Below are 20,404 nucleotides of genomic sequence, written 5' to 3'. Positions count from 1 at the left end.
TAATGGAATGAGAAAGAAAGAGACCAGATGGAACCAGGAGTCAAGGTTTAGATGGAAGCGGGTCGGACCTCCTGAATTCAGATGTAATAAACATCAGCCGCATACCTACTATGCGCCAAGTGCTTTCCAATGCTTTCTTTCATTGGACCCTCGCAGCAACCTGGTGAAAGAGGTATCGTTACCTCACTTCGTACAGGAGCTAATCGGCACCTGGAAGGGTTAGGGACCGACACGGGCGCAGGTAAGTGTCACTCTAGTCCTGCTCAGATGGCCAATGGAGAAGACGGGACAGAGCCCGGTCCTGGGCCAAGGATAATTAGTCCTCTCAGCGCCTCGTGCTACTGCTGACCATTCTGAGGTCACACACCTTAGAGCCATCGTGGCACTCGGAAGAAGGATGGACTGAGAGGCAGAGAGACCTGGCTGAAAACGCTCTGCGCTTTGCCACCTTCTCCCCACGGGATCCCTGGCCAGTGTCTGAACCTCTCTGAACCTCAGTTTCTTCCTCTGGGCCGCAGGAACAACAGAGCTGCCTGCTGCAGGGCGGTGGTAAAGTGCGAGTGACTGAAGTACAGAAAGTACCAGGCCACCCGAGGCAGACATCCTCCTCGTTATCACGGCTGACCTGGCTCAAAGCTTCATTTCCTGGCTCCCTCTAAGTCAACTCCGCACAGGAGACGCTCCAGCTCTTTGTACCAGGCGGTGCCATCAGCTACAAAGGTCTGTTTCCTTTTTCCTCGGGCTCTGTCAGGTGTTTCTGGAGCTAATGAGAACAACGCAGGGCCTCTCCAGCAGAACAGACTCCTTTTCCCTCTGGAGAGCCCCGGGCTGTTTCCAGGTCCCCCTCGTCAGCCCCAGAAACCCTTGGGAAGGTGGGTCAAAGAGCTGGCAGGCTGACTTCACAGGATTCCCCAAATCCTCCTTCACCATGAAAACTGCCCCACCTCCCACGCTCACTCTTGATTCTCAGCCTTTGTCTCTCCTGTTCCTCCTTCCTGCGTAGGCCTCCCTGCTCCTCCTGTCTGAGCTGTGGCCTCGGGCCCTTCCAAGGCCTGCCTCAGCACCATGCCTCCTTCAGGAAGCCTCTCCAGTGAGTCCAGGGCCCGCTGACCTCTCCTCTGGCTAAATTCTTCTCCCAGGATTTGATTTGTGACTCGGAATCTGGCAACAGCCTGCACCCCACCCTGGGCTGCTCCCTGGCTCTCCTGCCCTTAACCTGGGCTTCCGTGAGTTGCCCAGGCTAAGAAGGGGCAAAGGACAGGCTTCCTCCTATCTGGGCCACGACAGGGAGCCCAGAGCAGAGGAAGAGGGATGGGAGGCAGGGCAATGTGCATCCAGCATTTCCTTGTACACTCAGATTTGAAAGGAAGATAGGGAGGGGGGACTAAGCGGGAGAAAAAGAAGGAAGTGAGTGAAAAGTGAAAGGAAAGGGAAGGGCAGCCATGTGAGACTCAGGACCAGGGTCACAAGAGGATGGATCTAGGCGGCTTTGGATCATGCTTTAAGGCTCTCGGTGAATTATCCCCTGATTGTGTAACTCTTTGAAAACTGCTGGAACTTGACCTCCTCCAGGCAGCCTTCCCTGATTGACTCTGGTCTCTTCCCTGGCTCCCTGAGCTACACTACTTTGAACCCACTGATGCCATTTCCCATGATGCTAGATCCTCTGCGGAAGGGCTGGAGGTTTCTGCCTCACTGGCGGTGAGTTTCACTCTACATTTATAATCTATAATCAGAGATGTCTCACCGTGTCTCCTTTATCAGCTTCAGAGGGTGGCTGAGATTTGTTTTGCACAGTTGTTGTGAATCCAGTTTGCCTCCAACACAATCTTGAGACAAAGCCTGCTGTGATCGTATACCCTTTTCTTTACTCTCAGGTTCTGTTGGGTCTAAGACTTAGTCCCTGCCCTCAGCCAGCTTCCAGCCTAGAGCATCGAATCAAAAGTGTGCTAATGTCAGGAGCACCTGGGTGGCTCAGTCACTGAAGCGTCCAACTATGGCTCAGGTCATGATCTCACAGTTTGTGAGTTCAGGCCCCACGTCGGGCCCTGTGCTGACAGCTCAGAGCCTGGAGCCTGCTTTGGATTCTGTGTCTCCCTTGCTCTCTATCCCTTGCCCGCTCACACTGTCTCTCTCTCTCTCAAAAACAAACATTAAAAAAAAAAAATTCTTTTTAACGTGCTAAATGTCAACTGAGGCTGTCTTACAGGAGTGCCTAGGAGGGCACAATGGGAGGGTCTGGGAAGCTGCACAGAAAGACAACGAGCATCTTCAGGACAAGTGGGAGTTTGGCAAACAGCGGGGAAGGCATTCCAGGCAGAGAACACTGCTGGGGCAAAGACCAGGAGAGATGAAAAGAGCAGGGCGGCAGGAGAAAGAGGGCACCTTGGTGCAGCTGGAGAGTGGGCAGCAGAGGGGACTCACACGCCACGGCAGACGGCTGTGTGCAGCAGGCTAGGGCGTACGGACTTAAAGCCGGAGGTCGCTTATTCTCAGTAGGATGGAGGCAGGTATCGCCACTGGAGCTGGCATTTAGAAATCCGTGTCAGTGATGCTGGGGGTGCAACACCATGGGTGGATCCCCCAAACTGCTGTATTCCACCAAAGACCACATCTATGATATGATTCATATGAAGATTGAGAACAGACACAACCGTTCTGGTTGGCTCAATAGGTTGAGTGTCCAACTTCAGCTCAGGACATGATTTCACGGTTCGTGAGTTCAAGCCCCGCCTCGGGCTCGCAGCTGTCAGAGCAGAGCCCGCTTCAGATCCTCTGTCTCCCTCTCTGCCCCTCCCCAGCTCTCTCTCTCAAAAATAAATAAACATTAAAAATTAAAAAAAAAAAAAAAGAACAGATAAAACATCCAGAATGACAAAACAAGGAACAACAGTTAACCTCCGAGGGCAGGTACTGACTGGAAGGGAGAAAGAGGGAACTTTCAGGGCTGCTGGAAATGTGCCACATCTTAATCCTGGTGATGGTTCCATAACTTCATTCAGTTGTCAAGACTCACTGAAGGCAACATTTAGGGTCTGCACGTCTCCCTGTTCATAAAATATATCTTTTAAAAAAAAAATTTTTTTTAAACGTTTATTTTTGAGACAGAGAGAGAGACAGAGCATGAACGGGGGAGGGGCAGAGAGAGAGGGAGACACAGAATCGGAAGCAGGCTCCAGGCTCTGAGCCATCAGCCCAGAGCCCGACGCAGGGCTTGAAATCACGGACCGCGAGATCGTGACCTGAGCCGAAGTTGGACGCTTAACCGACTGAGCCACCCAGGTGCCCCTCTTTTTTTTTTTTTTGAGTTTATTCATTTATTCTGAGAGATACAGTACACAGGAGGGGGAGAGAGAGAGGGAAAGAAAGGGAATCCCAGGCAGGCTCCGCACCATCAGCACAGAGCCCGATGTGGGGCTTGAACCCAAGAACCGTGAAATCATGACCTGAGCAGAAACCAAGAGTTGGTCGCTTAACCGACCAAGCCACCCAAGGTCCCCCCATAAAATATATCTCACAAATGCGTGTGAGCGCTCTTGGTTGCCACAACGACTGAGGGGGCCGCTGGCAACATTTGGAGGACGGGGCCAGGGATGCTTTCACAATGAAGAGCTCTCCCACTCAAAGGCCAAGAGGGGCCCTACTGGGAAGTATTGGTGCAGGCCACAGGCAGCACCAGGGGTTTACAGAGCAGAGAGAACTGCCCATTTCTGGGTTTGGGGAAGATGGGGCTTTGGCCATGATGAGAGCCCATGAGGTCCAGGCATCTCAGGGCAGTGAAATGGCGGAGAATGACCTATGACCGGCACTGCCACTCTGGGGCTTTGTGTTTGGTCAACTTCAGCCTGCTGTCCTGAAGCTGCTCAGGCCCAGGAGGGGCCCTGCATGTCCCTCTGAGGCCACCCAGAAGAGGCTGAAAGGAGGCCAACCTGAGTGGTCAGAGACAGCTGATGTCAGAGGGAAAAGGAAATGCCCCCCGTCTGGCCTCCGGGCCTCATGATAAGCACCACGGATGATGAATGATCATCTTCCCCTGAAATGGAGTCTCAGGGAGGAGGGGCTCCCTGGGAGATCAGGTCACCGGCAGTGGGGCGGGACGCTGCTGCCACAAAAAACCATTTCCTGACATCATGGGCAAAAGAAGGACACAGCTGACTTACACTCAAATGCTTGCCTCACCCCTTCCCTCAGGAAGCCTTCTCTGATCTCCATGCCGGGCAGGTGTCTCTCCTGTGATCCCACAGCCACTGGCCCTACACGAGAGGACAGCGACTGCCTTGGTCTGAATTCTGGCTCTGCCACTGACTTGCTGTGTGTTCCTAGCAAGTTCCTTAAGCCTTCGGAGTCTGTAAGCCGAGGGAAATAAAGACCTTCTGTACTGAACTGTTATGAGGATTAAGTGAGATAATATATGAGCACTCAGAAAAAGTCAGTGTTTATCATTATCATCATAGCACACAGCAGTATGGAGCACGATCACCGGGTTACTTCTCTGGCACACCTAAGAGCTGTAAGCTCCTTGTGGGCAGGGTCCTGGTGGCCGTGTGGATTCCCTGGCACAGTAAATACTTGCATGCATGAATGAACTGCATCCACTAAGACCTCTCCTGAGAGCTTTCTTTTCCACCCACGATGTCTCCACATCACAGTAATTCTTCAGAAATGGAGGCTGGATTCATTTGTACTCGATTCTCGCCTTCTTTCCTCTCTGCTATCTTTAAGGCCATGCAGCATCCACAAAAATCTACTTTTTAATTTATTTATTAAGAAACTTTTTTTAATGTTTACTTATTTTTAGAGAGACAGAGTGCAAGTGGGGGACGGGCGGAGAGAGACAGAGACACAGAATCCAAAGCAAGCTCCAGGCTCCCAGCTGTCAGCACAGAGCCCGACGCTGGGCTCAAACTCATGAACTGTGAGATTGTGACCTGAGCCAAAATCGGATGCCTAACTGACTGAGCCACCCAGGCGCCCCAAGTGTTTATTTATTTTTGAGAGAGAGAGAGAGAAAGAGATTGGGAGCAAGGGAGGGGCAGAGAGAAAGAGAGAGAGAATCCCAAGCAGGCTCCACGCTGTCAGTGCAGAGCCGGATGCAGGGCTCTATCCCACAAACCATGAGATCCTGACCTGAGCCAAAATCAAGAGTCAGACACCCAACAACTAAGCCACCCAGGTGGCCCCAAAAATCTACTTTTTAAATGTTAATGGCTTCTTCCCAGACTCCAAACTCCTAAGACTTCATTCAGTGACCTTTTTTATGGTGGGCCCACAAAAATCCTTTTTAATAAAAGCCCCCATGGCTTCTCAAAAAGTTAAACCATACGATCCAGCAACTCCACTTCTAGGTCCATAGCCAAAAAACTGAAAGCAGGGGCTCAGGTGCGTGTTCATCGATAGTCATAGGAGCACTGTCCATGGTAACCGAAAGCTGGAGGCCACCTCAGTGCCCATCAATGGATGATGAATGGAGACGCAAAATGTGGTATATATGTACAATGGAATATTACTCAGTCTTAACAAAGAAGGAAATTTTGACACATGCTACAACATGGAGGAATCTTGACAACATCACACCAAGTGAAATAAGCCAGACACAAAAGGGCAAAATACTGCGTGATTCCGCTTGTATGAGGGACCGAGAACAGGTGAATCCACAGAGAAAGAAAGTAGAATACAGGTTACCAGAGGCTGGGAAGGAATGAGGAATTATTATTTCATGAACAGAGTTTCAGTTTTGCAAGATGAAAAGAGTTCTATAGATGGTTAGTGGTGATGGTTGTATAACACTGTGAATGTACGTAACCCCACTGAACCGTATGCTCACAAATGGTTAAAAGAGCCAACTTTATGGACTTCATAATTTTAAAAAAGCACCCCGAACTGAACCAACAAAATGCTGGAGGGACTCCGTCTCGAATCGGAGGGTGCTGGGTACCACTCTGTCATGCCCTCAATGCTCTACTGACTTTGGCCTCCTGACTCATGACCTCCCTATCCATCCTTTCCTTGGCTCTTGCTCTGGTGTCCCCTGTTCTCTTTCTGCCCCAGGACCCAGGGCCACATCATTGGTGTCCATGAAATCAACTCACATTTTCCCACAGTCACCCCTTCCCCTATCCTTGGGCCCCTCTTTAGACCCCCCTTGGTCCCATCATCTACCCTCTTGAGTATGCTTAAAATGGATGCCTTGAGAATCAGAGACAGAAAAGTTGTGGTTGAGGATGTTCACTTCTATATCGACCGATGAGGAAATGGTCAAGCAAAAACAGTAAAGCCACTGAGGCTAAAAAGAAGATCATGATGGAACACAGAAGTTATGATACAATGTTAAGTGAAAACTGCAATGTACTACAATTAGATGTGGGCTGATTTCATCTATTAAAAAATACAGACCTTTAGAGAGAGGCAAACCAAGAAACAGACTCTTAACGATAGAGAACAAACTGACGGTTAATGGAGGGGCGGGGCGTGGGGTGTGGGTGAAACAGGTGAGGGGGGTTAAGGATTGCACTTTTCACGAGGAGCACCTGGCATTGTATGGACGTGCTGCATCACTATATGGTACACCTGAAACTCAGACTACGTTAACTAGCCGGAATTTAAATTAAAAAAATATGTAAAACAAACTGCAGGAAGAAAAAAAATACTGATCTTTAGAAGAAACAGAATGGGACATCTAAACCCATGGCTAACCTTACATTTGCTTTATAGTAAGGTCATGTTATTTTTACAATACAATTCGTTTTTTAAGGCCAGGCAACACCCTTAGGCAGATGATGAAACATACAATCTTTGGAACTGACACCCACATGAAATCCACAAATCCCCCTGAGTGGCTTCCAGAGAGTTCCAGGAGAGGGGAACGAACACTTCCACTCTTAAGACAGACATGTGGAAGCCTCTCTAATGACTTCAACAAGCACCTCACCATGCAAAGGAAGGACAAATTTAGAGTCTTTATTTTTGCCATCACAGTGACAAGGAGATTTGGCCATGAACAGTTTATCCCCTACATTAGCCCAAAGTTAGAAATTTTCACCAAGATGCTTGCTCTTGAACAAATCTGCAAACTGAGGACTTCTCATACTTGAATGACAGCCCATTCACATCATCTGAGTGTTATCATTTTGATCATACTGCAGCTTACTATGCCATAATATCTTTATTTAGGGGTTCGTATGGTTCCGAGGTATGAAGCTTCATACATAAATGGTCATTTCTAATATTCATTCATTCAACAACTATTTAGTGAGCCACTGCTGCGTGTCACGCTCGGCCTGCTAGTCATCAAGAATACAAGGAGAACAGGACTCTGGTTCTCTTGGGACTCATTAACACTGTGATTTCTTATTCCTCAGGCCTGTAAACATCTACAGGACCTGGCCCTGCCCCTCTCTCCTACCTCTTCCCTTACCAAACTTCCTCTCCACCTATCTCTTATAGCCCCTCAAAACACCAAGGTATTCTTACCCCAGGGCCTTTGCACTTGCAATCTTCTCTTCTTAGAATGCTATTCCCCCTGGTCTCCCCACATCCTTTAGGTCTTTGGTCAACTATCTCCAAAGGCAATTCTATCTAAAGGCAAAAGTCTTCCTTCACTCTTCCTCCTCCCCACCCTGTTTTATTTTTCTCCAGAGCACAGCTCACCCCCTGAAATGTCATATCTTTACTTATGTTTTATTTTCTGTCTCCCTTGGTAGAGCTTGGGCAGGAAGTTCATCTTTTCTAGCAATGTATCCCCAGAGCCCAGAACAACCTGGCACATAACAGATGTTTGTATGTATCTGGAGACTGAATGAATGAATGAACAAACTGGCTCTTGACAGTCTGGGGTACTCAGTGAGCCAGCTTTGCAGGAGTCATTATGGTTCCCCGTCAGATCCATGGCCCCCACTCAGGCTTCCCCATTCCTCCTCCTGCTGGGCTCGCTCTGTGAATGACATTCCTACCCACTCAGGCTCAAAACCTTGCCACCACTTCTCATTCCTCCGTCCCTCCAGCACCCATAACTGCCAATTTTGGTGACCCTCTGGCCTCCTGCATCAACTCCTTTCTCTCTTCATTCTGACAACGACCCCCCCCCCTTATCTCTCACCTAGACCACTGTCATTATTTCCTACTTGGGCTCCCTCCCAGCAAGTCCTCCCCTCCAGTCTGTTCTCCACAGGGCAGCCAGGATGAGTTTCCTCATGGCCAGGCTTGATCACATCTCTCCCCTACCCAGAAACTAAAGACCAGATGCCTGGATGGCAACTGCAGCTCAGGTCATGATCTCACGGTTCGTGGGTTCGAGCCCAACATCGGGCTTTGCGCTGACAGCACAGAGCCTACTTCGGGCTCTCTGTCTCCCTCTCTCTCTCTGCCCCTGCCCTGCTTGCACTCTCTCAAAAATAAAAAAACATTTTAAAAAATTAAGAAAAAAAGAAACTAAAGACCAATCCCTTAGGTCAGCATTCAATCCTCCCAGAAACTGCCTCCACCTTCCTACCTAGCTTTCCGTCTCACAACCCCTCGGTTCTCCTTTTTGCTCCAGTTGGAATGAACCGCTTTCAGTTTCTACATGTGCCTTAGAAGCCCCCACTGCCTGTTTCCTGCTCATGCTGCTTCCAATACTTGAAATACTTCCCCTTCTTTCTTCTAGTGTACTCATCATTTAGACCCAACTCAAATGCTACACAGCTTCTCCAAGAAGCGGTTCCCGATTTTCCGGAAGAATATAAAGTGCATCCTTCTCAACTCTTTCCCAAAGGTCATCTGTTTCTCTTTTGGGGCAGGTGTCAGAAAGCACAGGCAACATGAGATGTAGAAGAAAGAGTTCAGAACCCGGGTTCAGATGATCTGAGCTGGACCCACATCTCTCTGGGTCTGAGACTTACAAAGTATGCACCCTTAGATAAACTAAACTCTTGAGTCTTAACTTCCCCATTCGTGCAATGGGAACAATCACACTATGACTATCATGGGTGTGTTAGGAGAATTAAATGTAAGTGACAGCGTAAAAAAAGCTTTGGCACTAATAAATGACTAAATTCGGTCATGATCAGCAGCTAAACCACTGGTAAACAAAAGTGTGACTTGTCCCGGGGAGGTTTCATGGAGGTCTCTTGCTGGATGAGCCCTAAATCCAGGAATAGGTCAGTGGGGAAGGGATTTTCTGAGGCAGAGGGACTCTGAGGCCCTAAAATCCCATATCCTCAGGCAATCCGAAGAGGGAAGAAGTGGAGGGTATATCCACAAAGCTGGGGCCCTAATGGTATTAACAGCTACCGATTCTGGAGCTTTTCCTGTGCCCCAGGCACTGCGCTAAGTACCCTACATAAATTATCTCATCTCATTTTATTCCCTCACAGAGTAATAGAAGAGGAAAGTCAGGCCCACAGCAGTTATATAAATAAGTGCTCCCCTCCCCCACCCCACCCTTTCAACAGTTCAGACCTAAAAGATATCCTGAAAATTTCCAATCCAGTGATCTTATTTTTCAGATGGGGAAACTGAGACCCTCAGAGAGGTGATGAGCATTTACCGAAACTGTCCAGCCAGTGAGGAAGAACCTGGGCCTGGAACCGAGATCTCCTCACTCCCAGGGTGGGAGTCACTGCTCGGCAAACATCCAGGGGTACCACTCATTTTAGAGTATATGTCAATGGCGGCTCTGGAGGACAAAGCCATTCATGTGGACCACAATGTGGGTGGTGGTCCTTGGAGTTATGCCACCTAGTCATCCTGGTTCTGCTCCGTGCCAGGCTGCTCACCCCACTCAGGAAGGCAGCTCTTGAGACGAGAGCCTCAGGCCCCCAGAAGCCGAACACTGCCCTCCTTGCCAACCATCTCATTCAACGAAATCTCCTCAAAAGTGACTGACTTCATCCATTCACCATCCAGCTTGCACTCCTTCAACGTACCTCTCGGGGCACCCTGTCTGCGCCAGGCACCGGGCTCAGCTCTGGGGACACCCAGCTGCCCTTGAGGGGAGCCTTGCCCTGAGTTACCACCTGAGCCTGGTGAGGCTGTAGCTCAAGCTTCCACCAAAGCTTTGTCAGCAACACCAAGGGCCATACTGAACAGACATCAAGGAGGAAGGGGTGGCCCGACATCAAGGACTTGGGGACCTCTGCAAAGAGATGATGAAAAGGGCCCGGCTGGAGTAGAAGACCCAGGCCCTTAAGGAGGAGGAGAGAGTGACTGGGATGGCATATGGTCAGGTCAAGGTGGGGGAAGGGGTGGACTCCTGAATGCCACGTCAACTGGTCCAACTGAGGACACAAGCTCAGTGACCCCTGGGAGAACCCAACACTATGGAATCTGATCTCTGGCCTGGAGCTGCTTCATTCTCCCAAATTAAATCCCAAACCTGGAGTGTTTGCTTGCATGAGAGAGCTCTCCTTTGGGGCTGACTGAGGCAAACTAAAGGCCAACCCTCCCCCTCCACCCCCCCATCCCCGTCCCCCCAATAAGGATGGTAGCAAATGAATGGCACCTACCGCTCCAAGTAGAGACAGGGCTGGAATTACAAAGAAGCTCAGATAAATTTTGGGGTTCAGGGGCTTCAATGGGTATAGGATTGAATTATGTAGGAAGAAAATGAGTATGAAAGCCAGAGACCCTAGATTCGAATGCAGGCTTTGTCACTAACTCTCTGGTGACCTTGGTCAAGCCACCTCACTGGACCTCAGTTTCCCCATTTGTAAAGTGAGGGGATTAAATGAGTTCCCAAGGTTCTTCTGATCCCGACCCTCTAAGCCAGTGATCCTTACTAAGGTAAGCCTCTCAGGGCTCTGATTCGGACAGTCTCGGGTTTTGCAGGAGCCTGGGCCTCATCTAGGAAAAAGGGGCATGCTGGGGGAGGGGAATGCGCTGGGCGCTTATTTTGGGGGTGGGTGGGGAGCGGGTTGTTTAAGCTACACGGTTGGTCCGGGGGAGGCGAAACGAAGGGAAGGCTGGGAGCCGCGTTTTACAGGCCAGCAGGCTAGCTGCGATCTCCAGCCTCCCTCCGGGGCTTCAGACCCTGGAGAGGCAATGCAGCCAAGAGCCGCGCACCAGCCTCGGTTGCCGAGGCTCGGACCCGGGACCACCGTCTCGATCCTTCCCGGGAGCCGTGCACGAGCTTCGTGGGGAGTGGCTGCTGCTCTCTCCCCGGTACCCAGCGGCGGGACCCCTCCCCGGCGCGGGGCCCCCTCCCCCAGTCCGGGGGCGCAGGGAGCCCCATGGGGGCGTGGCGGTGGCGGGCGCCGGCTTCTCAGCCCCGGGGACTGGAGGAGGTCTCGGTCGTGGGGCCGCCCGGGAGGGACCCCACGCCCTCCACCTACCGGCTCCCCACACAAAGGCGCCCACGGAGGCGCCGCACTTACCGGCCAGAGCGGGCTCCGGGCGCCGGCGAGCGGGCGGGCGGGCAGGCTGGCGGGAGGATGTGCGCGCGCGAGTGTGCGTGTGTCTGCGTGTGTTCCTGTGTGTGTCTGCGCGAGTGTGTGTGTGTGTGTGTGTGTGTGTGTGTGTGTGTGTGTGTGTGTGTGACGGGGGCCGCGCCGAGCTCTGTGCGTCTGCGTGTGCGGGGGCGTCCGTCCGTCGGTCCGTCCGCCCGGCGCTCCGTCCCGCGCTCCGTGCGCGCTCCCTAGCCCGGCCGCCCCACGAAATGCGCTTGGGCTGCGGAGTCGCCGGCGCAGCCGCCGGGTCGGCTCGGCACCCCCCAGCCCCGGCTCCGCCCCGCCCCCGGGCGGCCTGGCGCCTCTCCCCGGGAATTGCGCAGGGCCCGCGGGGCTGGCGGGCGGGGCGCGGGAGCTCCGGCAGCGCCCAGGGCCCAAGCGGGGCGGGATCTCGGACCCCTAGTCCCCGACCCTGATCTCTGGAGCCCCCTCCCCCCTACTCCGCTCGGAGTCCCCGTGCGCGCCGCCCCCGCGCGGAGGTTGCCTGGACAGGGAGGGCGGGGGAGCTGGAGAACCGCATGCATTTCATTCATGATTTTCTCTTCACGGGAGCCCCGGGCCCGGGCTGCGCCTATTCGGCGACCGCCAGAGGGACCCCAGCGGGGCCGTGCGCACCGAACCCAATGCGGGACGTACAGACAGATGGGGGTAGAGGAAAGCGAGACAAAGGGGTCAGTGCCGTGGGGGGTGGGGGGGCATGCGTGGAAAGGGTGCGGTGGCGCTCCCCGATGTTGCCCGCACGATGCCAACACCTGCACAGAGTGGTTGCATACCCGGGCGCACACGGCGCCGGGTGCCCAGGACCTGCTTCAGGGCTCGGAGGAGGCACCTGCCTTCCCACTCTTTCCTCTTCAGTCTCTAGGGAGCAAGACCGTTCTCCACCAGGTCTCTCCCGCCTGACGCTCGCCGCTGGGCGCGCACCTGTCTTGGCTTTCTCGTGGGCACCGTGGGCCGGGATGCGCAAGGAGCTGCCCACGCACCCCACAATCCCACATTCCTCAGGCTGGCACCCTGCTGGCCGGAGGTTCCAGATGTTCCACCCAGATGGGGGCTTTTTGAGGCGTCAGGCTGCACGCAGAGCGGGATCCTAAGCTCCATTTCTACATGGGGAAACCGAGGCGCACCACCACACAGGTCTTACCCTGGTTCCAGCCACCATCCTCTTTCATCTGGATTTCTGCAATAGCCTCCTGACTGGTCTCCCTGCTTCCACCCTTGGCCCCCTGCAGTTGATTCTCTACACAGCAGTCAGAGCCATCCTTTTAAAACGTAAGTCTGCTCCTTCACTGGAAATCCTACAGTGGCTCTTCATTTCATCCAGGCGAAAACTAAAGCCCCTGTAACAGCCTGCAAGGCGTCTCAAGATCTGGCTCCCTTTGAGCTCCAACTTCACTTCCCACCATTCCAGTCACACCGGCTTTTTTAAATGCATCACCAACATGGCACCCACTCTGTGGCCTCTGGACATTTGAACGGCTATTTTCTCTGCCTGGAAACTTCCTCTAAGGTAGTCACATGGCTTGATCCTTTACCTCTTCAATGTGTCGCCTCAAAGAGGCCTTCTGTGACCATCCTATTTTAAATTGTAGGCCTACTCCCCCTATTTTCTCCATGGTAGTCATGACCTTTGTTGTGTGTTTCCTGTGGCTCCCTGGCCCTTCATTTCCAGCTCTCACCTCAGTCCTTTGGCGTTTCAGTCATCCAGGCTCACCGAAATTCTGTTCTCTAAACAAACTATATTTTTCCCATTTCTAACCTTTGTTCATGCTGTGCTTTCAGCCTGGAAAGCCATGCCCCTGTATTTTACCTAGTTTATAAGGTCCAGTTCAAATACCTCCTTCTCTATGGGGCCTTCACTCATATCCCCAGGGATACTCAGTACTCATTCCTGTCTGCTGTGACAGCAGTTCCTTGTCTTTCCCCCCGCCCCACCCCCCACCCCCCAAGCACACTAGAAACTCCTGGGAAAGGGCTGGGTCTCTTATCTCTCCCATCGGTACATATTTGTGTACAAAGGCATTGATTGGAAGGCCTGGATCTTGATTAGTCTTTTTCCCTAGGAGGGGCACAGAGGCAGGCTAGGTCTCCTTCTTATCCTTAAGTAGTTGCCTGTGGCGTGAGGGGAAGGGTCAAATGTCTGATAACCAGGCTGTGATGGTTGGTCTGTATGGAAGCGCGGGTAGACATGTCAGTTGCTGCTCAAGGACTTGCTCTCCCTCCGAGAGCATCTTCTCTGTCCTTCAGCATAAGGCTGATTCTCCCTGATGGCGTCCATGGAACAATAGCAGCGACCGTAAACGAACACTTAGTATGCTCTAGGCACCCTTTTGTGTATTTTCAGTGCGCTGCTCTATTTAATCTTCATGGTAACTTTGGGAGGCAGGCATTTTGATATCCCCATTTTCGGAAGAGGAACCAGAACGAATAAGTGACTAAGGTCCCACAGTTGATATGTGAGGGCGTGTGTATTTCAAATTCAGATCTGGCTAATTCCAAAGCCCTAGTTCATAGAGCAGGGGTGCCTTAACAGTGAAGGCCCTGGGGGCTGATGGAGGGGGTGGGGGAAGAAAAGGGCTCAGAGAGCCTCTGCAGGATCAGCCTGGCCCAGATTCTTTTTGAACCCGGCTCAGGAGTCACAGAAGCTTGGCACTCCAGCAGGGCCAGGACCTCACAGGTTTCTGTCAATGGTGCTTGGGTTGTCCTGTGGTGGAGGCTAGTCATTGCCCTTCAGAAAGACAACTCCAGAAGGCCAGTGCTGCTTCCCAGACATTTGCAGCTGGTTGCTCTAGGTTCCGAGCCCAGCCCTAGCTGTCAGATGTGATTAATAATGTTCATCTTGGGGCGCCTGGGTGGCTCAGTTGGTTGAGCGTCCGACTTTGGCTCAGGTCATGATCTCACGGTTCATGAGTTCGAGCCCCGCGTCGGGCTCTGTGCTGACAGCTCGGGGCCTGGAGCCTGTTTCAGATTCTGTGTCCCCCACTCTCTCTGCTCCTCCCCTGCTCACACTCTGTCTCTCTCTCAAAAATAAATAAAGATTTAAAAAAAAAAAAAAGAAGACAATGTTCATCTCAAAGGGTTACTGTGAGGAACTGTGGTGATATATATAATATACTTGCATGATATATACCTATATGAATATACCTACGAATTAGTAGAGGCTCAAAAAATGATCTCTTTTGCTCCTCGTAGGGCATTTCTATCACATAGGGATAGAGCTAAACTAGTCTTCTTACCTTGTTTCTGTCTTGTGCATTCTCTTCCTGTTGTAGAGTTTCAGACTCCCACTGTCCAGCGAGGGGTACCCTAGGGTGCAGTTAAGGAAGGAAAGTCTAACTTTTATTAAAGGCTTTAAAAACAAGATATTCCATGTTATGTCCCTGTGTTCACCCCTTTCATGTGCATGAGTACATTAGGAGGGACGCACTGTTATTACCAACAGGGAAACTGAGACCCAGAGAGGTCCAGGGGCTTCCCCATGGCCTCAGTACTCCCTAATTAATGGCTGGAGTGAGATTCTGGCCGATGTCTGACTCTGTGCCCTGAGCAGCACCTGTCTGTGTCTTAACCCTATCGGCGTGGAGAGTGAGACCACCTATTTCCTTTCTCTTCTCTGATGGAGAAGAAGGAGAATTCTGTGAGTCCCACGGCAATGAAGTCGATGGGGCATTGGGAGGATTTAGGCTTATTGGGTCACTTTGTGTGACTCATTTACCCTCTCTGGAGGAAGGGAGGAAGAAAGGTTTGCGAAAGAGGAGGGAAGGAGGAAAGAAAGATGGTCTGAGTAACCAGAGAGTGTCTTCCTGGTGGTTTTTGATGGGCTCTTAGAGATTAGAGTCAATATTTCTTGCTTTTGGTCTCACTTGGAATTCACTCTACTGATAATGAAATGTTTTGCTTCAGTGAAAATGTTCCCCTATCCAGATTTTATTTATTTACTTACTTATTTATAACCCACCCCAATCCACAAAGGATTTGAGGTAGCTTACCACAGGAGCAGAAACCATAAAACAATTTTAAAATATCAATAAGGATGGAGAATCAGGACCAAGGAAAATGTAAATAAACTTTGAGAGAGAAGACCAAGCCTTGGTAATTACAGCTGATTCTTATCGAGCTCTTCCTGAGTGCAAAGGAATTTGTGTACATTATTTTATTTAATCCTTAAAAGAGCCCTGTCAGCTCAGTGTTACTATTGTCTTCATTTTGAGGCATAGGAGACTGAGGGCGAGGGAGATCGGCTATGAAGCTCCAAGCTACGTAGCTAGTGAGCAGTAGAACCAATATTTGAATCTAGCTGGATTTTGGAACTCATGCCCTTCACCCCTGTCCTGTCCTGCCTCTCCAAGGGGCAAAAGACCACCAATGTGCAGACCATAGGGGCCTCTAGAGTACTGGGATGGAGCCTCAAAGCCTGTTCTGATCTTCTTGGATGTCAAAAAGAGGGAAATAGTTAGCACATGGAACTAATGCCCTCCCAGCATTCAAGTCTTAGCTCAGGCGTACCTCCTTGATGAGGTTCACCCTGACCACTCTCCTTAATAGCGGAGCCTGATTCTTCCTCCCGCTTCAGCTGCCCCCATACCCCTTTACCTTTTCCTTCAAGGATGGCACATTTTACCTTCTAACATACTGGGTAATCTGTAAACCAAATTGTATGTTTGATATGCCATAAGGTATTCTTTAATATACTCTTTATTAATACCTGTATTTAAGAATTTTATTTATTTTAATTTTAAATTAGACAGATTAACTGTTTAATGTACTCACTGTTTCATCGTCCGTCTTCTTCCACTAGAACACAAGGTCCACATGGGCAGACACTGTTGACTGTTTGGAACACTTGATAGATCCCAAGGATCACAGACAATGCCTGCTATATAGATAGATTTTTGTTGAATGCTTGAATGATTATTTCAGAGAGGAAAAAAGAGACCAAGATGTCTAAAGTGGCAAAGTAGGTCACTTTTTTTTTTCTAGCTCATATTTTCTTTCCTTCCTTCCTCCTTTCTTTTCTTCTTTATTTTTCTCCTGTTCATTTCCATACAGAATTCAAGGTAACTCTAGCACTAAGCTCTCAGAACAAGTCTTCAGGAAGCTTTTCCTGATGGTAGACTCTTACGGACCCCATGGCCAATGACCTTAGTGTCATTGTTAAGCAAATGCATACATGAGATTCATGGAGCTGATTTTGATGAGGTCTCTCGACAAAAGCTGGGCATCATCCCACATCTAAATTGGTCAAGGTAATTCATTTAGGGGTCTGGGAATAGTTTCCAAGTAGCATTCCCAAGGACTTGGGGTTTGGAGCAAATGCTGTGGGGATGGAGATGATGGGCAAATTAAAAGCGGGGCATTTGTGTGAAATAATTGACTTAAAAGGAGAGGACATCTTTGTGTTCCTAAGAGCTCACCTCCGGAGTCATATTTCCTGGCTGCAAGCCTGAAGAGTGAAAAGCCAAGGACGTTAACAAGGTTTGTCAGAGGAGAAGCTGAGCCGAGACCAATTGCTGGGGTGGATGCGGGTTGGGGTGTGATGTGATCTTGCTGTAGGAGCTGGCCTCAGATCCGGGCCGAGCCTCTGGGAGCCGCAGACACCAGCCTGTCAGCTCAAGGTGAAGGCCAAGGACACCTGGCTGCCAATCCCAGGAAGAAACATCAGAAACACTTGTGTCAGGAGGAGTGGGAGTCAGAACTTTGTCTCTCTCTGGGATCCTAGGAAGCAGATTCATTCGCCAAATGTTTTACAGAGGGCCTCCTCTGAGCTGGCCACTATTCTAGAGGCTGGGTCCCTGTTAGAAAACAAGACAGCTTCCCTGCTCTCATGGAATGTACGTTCTAGTGGCAGCACACTGCCTATGGACCGGGTTGAAATAACAAATAAAAGGATGATTTCGGATAGTGGTAAGAGCAATGAAGGAAAAGAAAAAGAGACGAGGTGATGGAGAGTGAAGGCAGGGGGAGGGCCACCTCTGACTGGGTGTTCAGGGAAGGCTGCTCAGAAGAATCACATTTGGGCAGAGACCTGAGTCACAAGAAGGAGCTGACCATGCAGAGTAGGGGAAGAGCTTTCCAGGCAGAACTTTCTCTTGTAGGCACAGCAGGGAGGCCAGGGAGAGATGATGTGATAGAGGAGGCTGGGGGAATTTGGGTCTCATTCTAATATGCTGGGAGCTACAGGAGGCTTCTGCTTGGGGAGAGTGATGGGACTTGACTTGAATGTGGCATCCTAGAGAGCAGCAGCAGCAGCAGCAGCAGCAGCAGAGAAGCACTGAGAATTCCGGCCCTCTGCTCTCATCCCCAGAGGATGTCAAGTCCAGTGGTTCCCAGGCTGGCTGCATCTCAGAATCATTTGGGAGATCTATTTAAAAAGTATAGATTCTCGGGTGCCCCACCCCCCGCCCCTAAAGTCTGACTCAGTAGGAAAGGGTGACGTTTGATCTTAAGAAAGTTCCCCAGATGGTTCTGCTGACTGGCTGGTAATAGCCAGCCAGTTAAGAACCCACCCCCCCCCACCTTAGGAAGAGTATACTGAGTGTAAGGAGAAATTCCTTGTCTGAGGTCACACGGGGTGTTAATGGCTGATCTGTCTCCTGACCCCAGAGCAGTGATGGCTAGGGTTTTCTGGCAACAAGCCACAGAAGTGACTATTGGCTAACACAGGCACAGGGGAGTTTATTGGAAGACCATGGTGGAGCTTGTGGATGGAAGAGAAGGCTGAAGGACCATGCTTGGAAAGGTGGGAGTCAGGTTTGTAGGTTTGTAGGGTTGGAACGTCTCCACAGTCACATCCAGATGTCACCATGGAGATGCACTTGACTTGGTGTTCTTTCCTTCCTGCCACTCAAGACTCAAAGTCCTGGGAAAGCGAGAATCTGATTGGCTGGGTTCTGGTTGTAGACTTACCCCACCGGCTAGAGGAGGGCACACCTTGACTGACAGTCCTCTCCAGACTTCACCCAAGAGGAAACCAGGCATCTGTTACCAAAAGAGCAGCCAAAAAAGGTCCATTACATCTGGCACCTCAGAGGGTTGTATAGATTATTCCTCAGTATCATCATTTCATAGTAACACTTAGTCATTTATAGAGTGCCAGGTACTATTCAAAGCATGTTACATACATTAGCGAATTTCACTCATACTTTAAGGCTATGAGGCGGGAACTGAGGTAGGTAGTGAGCTAGGAAAGTGAAACACAGAGAAGGCATGTAGCAACTAACGTCTACATTCTGCTTTTGTAGGTTCCAAAGGTCATTTACACCTGTTGTCTAATTTGCTCCTGATAATCACCTGTAAGTAAGATAAGGCATTTTTACAGGTAAGGAAAGTGAGGGGGCATATGCTCTGGAGTTACACAGTAGGTGGAGGAGTCCTTGGATTCATATATTCACTCGCCGATTCACCATCCATTCCTTCATTCATCCCTCCGTTTACTCATTCATCCATCCATTGGCTCCTTCTTTCATCAAACAGCAAGCGGCTCTCAGGGGTCAGGACTGTGCTAGGTTCTGGGAACTCCTTGGTTGACAAGCCTCAGTTTTGTTTTGTTTTGTTTTGTTTTGTTTTGTTTTGTTTTGTTTTGTTTTGTTTTGTTTTTCTCTCCAGGAGTTCACCAATTCCAGGGCAGAGCATTTGGGGCAGTGGCCAGAGGAGTCTAGAGCATGAGCAAGCCCGGAAAAAACAAAACAAAACAAACAAAAAACAAAACGAAGCGGCTCGTGTTAAGGAGTTTGGATTTTTGTCTTGAGGGCAACGACAGAAGGATTTTAAGCTGGGAACTTGTGTCTTATGAGGACAACTCTGACTGCCAGTATGAAGAATGGGCTGGAGAGATAAGAATGGCGGAAGGGAGAAAATTTTAGGGTGATTCAGGTGAAAAAGCATGGCTGCCTGGATTAGGAGGTTGGCACTGGTGATGGAAGGAAGTGAACAGAGTTGACAGTTAAAAAAGTGGAATTGACAGGGCTTGCTGGTTGGCTGACGGTGGACGGTGAGGGAAGGTTTTAGGATGAGGGCAGGGTTTCTGACTTGGGCAACTAGGTGAGGTGCGGCACTCTATATTGTGGGTAAAGGCTAGCTGGGGAGCCATTTGGGTGTGGGACACGAGAGCTCAGTTTTAGACGTGTGGTGTTTGAAGTTCTAGTACAACAGGGACAGGGAGGAATATTGACGTGTGTGGACCTTTTGCCTCCAGGTCCTGTGATCTACCCAGAATGCCTTGCTAAGTGAGAGCCTCCGTCTGTAAAGACCACTCAGAAACCCAGAGACTGCCAGATAAACTTGGAAATCCCCTACTTCATCCCCTTCACATCTCAGATGAGAAAACAGAGGCCAGAGAAAAGCTATTCCTGGAAGTGGTTGGCCGAGCTAAACCCAGAGCACGGGGCTTCCCAGAAGCCCCTTCCCTGCCATCCCATAGTACTCCAGTCCAGAGGGCACACACCAAAAACACTTGTGGCTCAATCCAGATTCCAGAAGGGCTCTGTTTGGACTGCAACTAAATCAAACTAATTGTCATCATTAAAAAAAAAAAAAAAGATTAAGACATTTCCAGTACAAATCTATATTTAAAAAAAATACCAGAAGATCTGGCAACTTCAGCCTCCTGTGCCTGCATGACAGTGACCAGTGGCGCTGGAGAGCAGCTGCTCCCCTGAAGGGGGGCATGTCCAGCCTGCTGCAGTCCCCAGTCTTCTCCCCATTACTCAGAGCGTGTGCTATTTGCCACTTGTCAACAGCCTTCATCTGTAATTTTCTTAAGGAGGAAAGTGATGTGTTTTTTGTGACATGACCAAAATGTCTCTTGTCTGTCCCCAACTGGCTTCATTTCCCTGGCCTCTGAAAGCGTTTGAGTTATGACCCTACCCCTTCCCCTCTGTGAACCACACGTCCCTCTTTTGTAAAGTGAGGCCCTTGAATATGACGATTCCAAGGCCCTCCACGTCGGCACTTCGGAAACGCGTTCTGCTATTGACAATGCATAATTG

General features: G+C 50.3%; 1 protein-coding gene and 1 long non-coding RNA gene across 3 annotated transcripts in view; one reads left to right on the top strand and one right to left on the bottom strand.

Moving 5' to 3' along the window:
• Positions 1-11,476, bottom strand: part of PTPN5 (protein tyrosine phosphatase non-receptor type 5) — a 54,764-nt gene extending 43,288 nt beyond the window's left edge. The window contains exon 1 of one of the 2 annotated variants that reach the window (XM_086677824.1): positions 11,349-11,476. The gene's annotated coding sequence lies outside the window, so the exon portion shown is untranslated. The remainder of the gene's footprint in view (positions 1-11,348) is intronic. The other variant, XM_086677825.1, reaches the window with a different exon arrangement.
• A 652-nt stretch (positions 11,477-12,128) lies between these two features.
• LOC147576607 (uncharacterized) lies at positions 12,129-19,943 on the top strand. Its single transcript, XR_015240962.1, has 4 exons — positions 12,129-12,689; positions 16,467-16,663; positions 18,659-18,735; positions 19,023-19,943. It is a non-coding gene; the product is annotated as an uncharacterized LOC147576607 (long non-coding RNA).
• The last annotated feature ends 461 nt before the right edge of the window (positions 19,944-20,404 follow it).

This window comes from Puma concolor, chromosome D1 (genome assembly GCF_028749965.1).
Source record: "Puma concolor isolate L17-30 chromosome D1, mPumCon1.1.hap2, whole genome shotgun sequence".
NCBI lineage: Eukaryota > Metazoa > Chordata > Mammalia > Carnivora > Felidae > Puma > Puma concolor.
Note: the sequence above shows the minus strand (reverse complement) of the source record. Positions and strands in the feature narration are given on the sequence as shown.